We start from the raw sequence: 9028 nt of genomic DNA, 5'->3' as shown, positions 1-9028 counted from the left end.
CCCTGCCTTGGTTCTTCTGCAGGAGAAAGCAGATCCGTGACAGACACACAAGGTCCACTCTTCAGACCTTTCTGTGGAGCTGCAATATGTTCTGTTGCATGTTTCCCGAATTATTTGTAACAGGCAGCTGCAGTAGGTCAGAATCTCAGAGGTGTTTCTGAGATTCCAGACAGGGTGGGGGCTGCCACCCTGCTCTCTGGATGGGAATAATACAATTTACAAATGTGGAGCATTTGGGGAATTTAGGAGCTAAAAAGAGGAGCTTCTGGAGGGAAGTGGCTAAGATTCTTGGGCCTTCATGGTGTCAGGGAAGAGTTTCAAGGATGTTTTACTTTTGCCATTGAGCTAATAATAAAGCAGCCATCTAGTGACAGTTATTGTAGGCTCCAGGTACTGTGCGAAGGACCCTTGACGGGTATTAAACTCATACATTGCATCAGTTCCAGTGGCATTTAATCATGAGCCATTTAATCATGGCTCAACCATGCTGAGAGCTAGGGATCAGCAGCCACATTTTACAGATGAGGAAATGGAGGCTCCAGGATAATAACTTGCCCAAGTTTTCATAGCTTTAAGGCCAAGTGAGGATTCAGACCCAGGCTATTTGAAGCAAACTTCATGTTTTTAACAACAACAATATGCTGCCTCTAATGAATTTATTCAGACGCTAATAAATATAGTAGACAGGCTTTTCTCCACCCTATACCCTACCCACCAAATGTTTGGCCAATTAAAATAGTTGAGTTCACTTATAAGGGGAACGGGAAAACAGCATTTGGGCTTGTCCCAGTTACATGAATTAATTCTGTCTTGGGGTTCTGATGGCGGCGTAAACCAAAGAGCCCAGAATCCCATGATGAAATTATATCGTTAAAGCCCTTGGCAGCTTAGCTATTATTTTATGTAAAATATATGCATAGCTTCTGAGAATCCCTTTCCACCAGCAAACAGAATGAAAAAAATATATATACATATATACATTACTAATAACAGGATTCTCGGCTATCATGCCGTTATTTACGTGACATTATTGATAGGAATGTTGCTTGTTTGGAATCTGGAAGGTAAACAGAGTTTCAAATTTCAATCCTCTATTGTGGAAAATAATAACCTTGGTGCATGGCCATGCAAATTAAGGAACTCTGAAACCTCAAGCCTCCAATCACAGCACTCCAGACACCAACATTCCAAACACGTCTGTCTCTCCAAAGAGAGCCAGGTTCATGCCACAGAATCTTTCCAAAGCCAGCATCAAAGGCTGTGTGAGGCTCAGTATTTGGGGCCTCTCCTTGCAGCCGCAGTCCCAACGTGGGGTGGGGTCAGCGAGGGCAAATAACTAAATAGTTTTCTCCAAAACGCCATAGTTGGAATTCCCTCTCCTGGCCCGGGCTCCTTGCGTCCCCTCCCCGGCTGCCACACATTTCCTAGCGTCGCGGAGTCCTCTGGGCCCAGCGCCTGGCGGGCCTCACCCGACCCACCTGCTGCGCACGGCGTTGCCCAGCCCAGGCATTAAAGAACTTTCCTGCTGCAGAGAACCGAGCCCGAGACACGCCCTGGCTATCTATAGAAAATCCCTTTGGGGGTTCTGCTGACAAGTCACTCGAGATCCCTCCTTGGGCCTCATTATGTCACAGGAACCCTGGCTGGAATGCGGAGGATTAAATTCCTAACCCCTCCCTGTCGGCTGGGCCCAGAGGGAGGGAAGCCAGGAGCTCAGCGCCCACCTGGGCTCTCAGGCGCCCCCTATTGAACGTTCCTGTCCCTCTGGCCCCGACGGCTGCAGCAGCTCCGCGCGGGAGTCCAAGCCTGCTAAAGCCCCGGGGCTGCAGGCAGCAGGGAGGACCGAGGTCCCAAGGCCCTGTGCATTCTTACAGCATCCCGGGGACACGGAAGGGAGAGTGAGAACACAGACTTGATCCTCAGGCCGGCTCTAAATCCAGCTCCCCACGTGGATTTGGGCAAGTCGCTAATCCCTCTGGGCCGTGGTTTCCTCTCCCTAAGAGCACCTGATACATAAAATCATGATCATGATACATAAAATCACCCCCTTTACTGCTAGAGGGGGAAGCCAGGGAGCAGAAGCTACGGAGGTTGTTGAGTTCTCAGCAGGTGCTGATGGATGGGGGGGGTCACAGTCCCATGCTCCCTGAATGAGGACAGTAACTAGCAGAGAAACACTTCAGATGCAGGCTAATTCTTTATAAAAGGCCCGGTTACTTAAACCTAACTACCCTCTGTGTCCTTTATCCCTAATATAGGAGTACTAATGCTACCTACCACATAGGTTTGTTGTGACAAAAATGCATAAAGGACTTAATGACACATGAAAGGGTTAATGCACATAGGGGAATTCAAATGGTGCCTGTAAGCCACCTATTATTTTATTATTATCATTATTATTATTATATTACAAAAGAGTCACCTACTTCCGTTCTTATTATAAGCCCTAAAGCTTTTGTAAACACAATGCTTTGAAAAGACCATTAATGTTGGTAGCATTTATTGCACGTTTATTACATGCTAGTCATTTTGCTGAGCACTTTTAGAAATCTATTTTATTTCTAAAACAGCCCTGTGCAGTAAGCACTATCACTTCCATCTTTTAGCAGGTGAAGAACCTGAGCTTTTCGTGAGCTGCCCCAGGTCAAAGAGCTGTAAGTGACTGGGCCAGCCACGGTCATTCCCCTTCCATCATGGGGTGCTGGTTCCAGCTGGATTCCACTCTTGCTCTTTGAACTTGCACACGTCCTTGACCTGTCTGTGTCTCATGTGGAGATAAAGGGCAGGTATTATTTTCTTCGTGCTATTGTCGTGAAGAAAGTGCTGTGTAAACTGTGACGTTCCCCCCAGAAATGGGAGGACTTTGATCACTACACAGGAAGACAAGTCAAAGGAGAGAATAGAAAGTCACAGTCCCGGGGAGCCTGTGTCTTCCTGGAATTGTCTTGGTCCTCAGAGAAGTAGAAGGAACTAACTACAGGGACATAGGACACATTTGATCTGAGCCAAGAGCCCAGGGAGGCTCTTGTAGACCTGGGGAGGCCACTTGTGCTCTGAAAACTTGCAGGTTCAGAACCCGTCAGATCTCCTTGAGTCTTTCAATGACACACACATAGACACACACAGACACACACACACACACTGATGCTGTCAGTAATAATGCATCACTGGACTTCCACCTTAGCAGAGTAAGTGAAACACGTAAACAAATAATAAATTATGTCTGAGCCAATGGGGCGTAGAAGCAGTAACTATAAAATACTGCCCAGGGGGGAGAAAGTGTACTGAGACTGTGATAGAACACCCCAAAGTCATTGCCAACAGCATTATTTCATGACCTGAGTAAGCTGGCAGAGTTGTTACTTCTTGAAAGGAGACTTTGTCTTTTTCCTTTTTCTTAAACATCTGATTTTTATTATCCTTTAAACAATGCAAATCTTTCCTTCTGAAGGGATCTTGGAAAGCAGATTCCTTCCATTGCTTTAAAGGGAATTCAAGTTGGACAGAGTGAAGGCATTCTGGTGGCGGGACTGTAAGCAGTGCTGATTTGTCAAGGCGGGCTGTCACATATCATTTCTCTGCAGGCTTGGAAATGCAGCGCAGACCTTGGTTCCTGGATGGAAGAGACACTTCTCATGGTCAAGCCTCCCCGGGCCCCAGGTTGAGAGGTGATGCTGCATAGGGGATGAGAGCAAAGGTTCCCAAAGTGGGGTATCCTCAAGGGCACCACCTCCGAACAACCCACGGGAAGAAAGAAGAGGAAAGAAGGAATCGGAAGCGGGGGGGAGGCGAAGGAAAAGGTGAGGAAGAAAGGAAGAAAGGAAAGGAAGAAGGAGGAAGAAAGGAAAGAATAAAACTCTTTATATTTACTGTAATATCATCATTACAAAACCTTTTTTTGTTAAAAGTTTAAATATATATAAAAGTAGAATCATATGATGAACCTCCCATATACCCATGTTCCCACCATTCAACTTCAAAAATTACCAACTCCAAGGCCAGTCTTATTTCCCCTATTTACCCACCTACTTGTCTCCCCTGCTCCTTTATTTTGTTATCTAAGACAGCAAACACTAACTCATTACATCTGTAAATATTTCAATATATGAGCCTAAAAAACATGCCCTCTCTTTTTAAAACTTGAACCACAACATCATTATAGTCCAAAAACATCAATAATTAGCCCACAATATAACTGAATATCCAATCAGTGCTCATATTTCCTTGATTTTCCTAAAATTTTTTTTACAGTTTGAGTTGGGATCCAAACAAAGTCCACACATTGTGATACATAAATATGTCCCTCAGGTCTCTTTTAATCTATTGCTCCCTCTCTCAATCTCTCATTCTCTATTTTTGCAAATTTTTTATTTTTTGGTTGAAAAACTTGGGTTGCTTTTCTTGGTTAATCTACAGGCTAGATTCTGCTGATTATGTTCCCATGGTATCATTTATCTTGTGCCTCCATCCCCTGTACTTTCTGTAAATGGGAAATCAAGAGGCTCCATCAGGTTCATATTAAATCTTTCTGACAAGAACATTTTGCAATTGGTGTTATGGACATCTGTTGGGGGAACGTAATGTCTGCTTGTCTCTTTTTTTGTGATAGCAATCATTATCAAATACCTTGTTCACTAGCACTTACAAAGTGCGGTGTCCTATGGTATCCTCATTCTATCTATGTGTCTTCACTTATTAGTTGGAATACTTCTTTAAGAGAATCTTCTCATCGTCTATTTGCTAATCCAGGGACACAATTCTTACAGGAAGGGCAGAACAAATGCTTCTATTTCTTTACCTGTTTTCAAAGTAATTAGTTGGTCATCTAGTATTCTCTAAAAGTGATCACCAAGGTATCTTTTTAGTATCATAATAAGCATATAAATTTGAAAAAAAATACACACACACACACACACACCCCTAAAATGTGGTTTAATCAATTGCAGTTTGCTCAAAATGTCCCATGTTTAGCCAATGGAAACCTCTTCAGGTTGGTTCCCACATCCTTTTGACAGGACCCAATAAGAATTGATAGATTCCTGGCTTTCTGTATGACAAAATGTTCCAGGCGCACTTCCCAGACTAAAAATTAGACACTTCTCCCAAGTCCTAGTTTCTTTTAGTGAGAGACCACAATCTATATTTAGGGTATTATTGTTTAATTTCTATTTTTTGTAGTTTATGTTTTATAATGCACGTAATATATTAATAATATGGTAAATACATATAAGTTAGAAATGGCAAACAAAGACATATATTTTCTGAAAGGGATGCCCGATACAGAAAGTTTAGAGGCTACTTATTTAGTGCATAGGGCTTGGAAGCATGCTAGAATTATGATCCTGGGCCCTCTTTCTTTCTAGCTGTTTGGTCTTGGTCAGGTTCTTTTTTTTCTCTCTGACCTTCAGTTTCTTCAAGTATACAATTAACGTAGTAATAGCTACTTCATGGAATGTTGTGATGACCAGATAAGATAGATGGATGATTGATAGATAATTGTAACTAGATAAATAGATGACAGATACATATATACATAGATACATAGATATATACACAGACAGATAGACACATAGATACATACACATCCCAGCCTCACTCAGTAAATGGGAGCGACTCGTAGTATATCAACAATGTTGACAGAGCCCTTCTCATACAGAAAGTTCTGTGCCTGCCCTCGAGGAGCTTGCAAACCAGAGGAATAGAGAAGCATCATGCACAGAAAACACAGGTAGCCTCTGTCTTTCCAAGGTCCTAATGAGCAATATGCCAGGCCAGTCTTTTGAAATTCAGAGGAGAGTGCTCTCTGGAACCTCGAGAGTTCTGGAAGTCTTTGTGAGGATGATGGGACTTTAGCTTGCCCTGAAGTCTGGCCTGGGGAGGTAGGAGTGGGATAGGGCATGCAGGGAGGGGATTTTAGGATGGGGGAGACGGCCAGATCCTCGAAAAAGAGGAGGCAACAAAGTAGCAGTAAAAAGAGAAGCTACTGCTGAAAACAGTTCCAGGAAAGGAAAGGATTGCTCCGCAGTGTCCAGCCCTCCACAGAGGCAAACAGAGGAAGACAGAGAACAGGCCCCTGATGATTTTAAGAGGACCAATTTTGTCTCAGTAGTAAAGGTAAGATGGACTGTAGCTGGTGGGTGGGGGCGGTGGGGAAGTGAAAGGGCTCTTGGTGGTTGGTTTGTAAAAGAGCAAAGCAACCAAGGCACTGGAAACCTGCAGTGTGACCCGAAAACACACAGGCTACCCGAGCGGGTGGCAGGCATCTCTCCACCAGGAGGGAGACGCTGGAGGAAAATAGAGACTTTTAAAATGGCTTTGATGACCCAAACCCCAGAAACTGTGAAGACTAGGTTGGCAGCAACAAAGCAAACACTAGGAATAAATGAAACAGTGCTTGCCTCTAAAAACCCTGGGGAGACCCTGGCTCCTGTTTTGAGCTGGGCTGTGTCAGGAGCTCACATGTTCAGAAGCTGATTGTGTGCTAGGCACTATGTTGAGCATTTAAAATACATACTTCCATTTAGTCCTCACAGTCAGCCTTGAAGGTGGAGAAAGTGTTCCCATTTAACAGATGAGGACACTGAGGGTATGGGAAGTCTAGAATTTATTTAAAGTTAAACACAAACTGGAGGTGATATTCAAACTCAGGTCTTTCCTTAAAACCCACGCTCTTCCTACTACTACTGACTGCCCCTTACAGAGAGGATGGGATTCACTCATTGAGCACATAGTCCTCAATCACTCATGGTGTGAGCTCCTGTTTACCACACCTTTGGGATATGCCAGGCAGGTTTTATGTTTTTTTACATGTGCTAACTCATGTAATCCTCACGTGCCTTATGAAAAGCTCTTCTATTAATATTATTCTCATTTTGGAAATGGAGGCACAGAGAGGTTAAATAACCTACCTAAGGTCACGCAGGATAAACAGTGCAAGGATTCAAATCTAGGCAGCCTGGATCCAGAGCCCACATACTTAACCTTAATACTCATGCTGGACTGGGTGCGGTGGCTCATGCCTGTAATCCCATCACTTTGGGAGGCAGATCACTTGAGGCCAGAGGTTTGAAACCAGCCTGGCCAACATGGAGAAACCCTGTCTCTACTAAAAATTCAAAAATTAGCCAAGTGTGGTGGTGGGCACCTGTAATCCCAGTTACTCAGGAGGCTGAGGCAAAAGAATCGCTTGAGCCCCGGAGGCAGAGGCTGCAGCTGCAGTGAGCCGAGATCACACCACTACACTCCAGCCTGGGCAGCAGAACGATACTCCATCTGAAAAAAAAAAAAAAAAAAAAAAAAAGCTGAAAACACCAAAGAAACAAAAACTCACTCTGTATTCTGCATCCCAGTGGATGTCCCTGTGTGCCAGGCTTCTTCTCCATCCTAATGTTTCCTGTCTAATGTGCCCACTGGAGAGGCTCTCTGGATGGGAAAGCTGACTCCACTGAAATTTTCTGGGAACAGAAGGCCAGAGGTGGTGGGTGGGAAGCTTTTGTCGCTGTCAGTTCTATGCTAATGACATCTGCTTCTTGGCAGGGGCACCTCTGATCCTAAGGTGAGATTAGTTCAGTCCCTTTCAGCACCTGGTTTTGGGATCTGAGAAGTCTGAATGTTAGGGGTAACAGTGCATGGACCAGTGCATGGACCAGGGAGGCAACTCACCCAACTACTCTGCTGTCCAAATAATTTTTTTTTAAATTAAAAACTTCTCTTGGGAGGTTATAGGGAGAGCACAAGCAGGTGGTGCTAAGAGTGAGAAAAATCTTCTCTGTCCCTTGGGGAATGACTAAGAGCAATGCCTATTCTACTGAGATTTGCAGTTCAATTTATCTTCCTTAAATGACCACATAGGAAAATGATCACAGCAGCGAAGCGACATTAGAAATGTGAAATGGATAAATAAAACTTTGGATGAGCGCACCGGCTGCTGAACCCATTTGAAAAATGGAGATCTGAGAAGCACACAGACTGAACTGTGAGAGGCCTTTGGAAGGAAAGTGTCAGAACAAATGTCAAATGTTTATCTGGACTAAAAGATAAACTGATGTGCACAAGCCCTCAGGCCTTTGCAGGTTTCCTTCTTCATGGGCAAGGCTGTGGTTTCCATAGGTCATTTCCCTGCAGTGGTTATAGCTGCTTTTAGCATAAGCCAAGAATCACCATCTGTTGGAGGTGGAAGGGGGCCTTTGGGGTCACACTGTATAGTCTGACCATCTCACTTTGCAAATGAGGATCTCAAAAGATAAAGTGACATGACAGATGAAATGACATGGCCTGGTATTCCACGTGCATTTTCTTGGAGGATGTTTATAAAAATCAAACAGTCATCAGACTAGAATGTAGGCTACGTAGCAGCAGCCACTAACATCAGCAAACTCGACGACGTTCCAGATACTCGTGAGCTTTCTACGTACATGATCTCATGTAGTCTTCACAATGACCTGACGAGATTGGAACTAATATAGCCTGTATTTTCCTAGATGAGGACATCTAGGCCTGGAGAGATTCAGTGGCCTAACCGAGGTCACACTGCTAGGAAATGAGAGAGCCACGTCTCAACCCAGCCCTGGTACCACATCCCATGGAAACCCTGCTCTGCTGCCTTCTAACAAGACAAGAGTAGGAAAATGGTCAAAGGAACCAGATGTCCCTCATGGGAATATTATTCTACAATTCAAAATCATTATAAAATCCATGTACGAATATGGTAAGTGTTTATTACTTAGTGTTTAGTGAAAATGCAATACTCGCAAAAATATTCAGAAGAAAAATGAAAGAACACTTAAACACCAACAGTTGCTGAATAGTGTGGAAAGCTCTTTTTTCTTCTGATTTTTCCCTTTTTGAATTTTCTATAATGTGGTATAGGTCTTTTGTAATGAACAAATAAATGTAATCATTTTTCTTTAAACAACTATCACTGTGCTCACAGAATCGATAAGAAAAAGACTAAAATGAATGGTAATATATTTTCCTTTCCTTGGCAACAAAAACTAATAAGTAATTGATTTGCACCAAGAGATAGAAG

The sequence above is a fragment of the Gorilla gorilla genome, chromosome 3, assembly GCF_029281585.2.
Source record: "Gorilla gorilla gorilla isolate KB3781 chromosome 3, NHGRI_mGorGor1-v2.1_pri, whole genome shotgun sequence".
Lineage (NCBI taxonomy): Eukaryota > Metazoa > Chordata > Mammalia > Primates > Hominidae > Gorilla > Gorilla gorilla.
Note: the sequence above shows the minus strand (reverse complement) of the source record.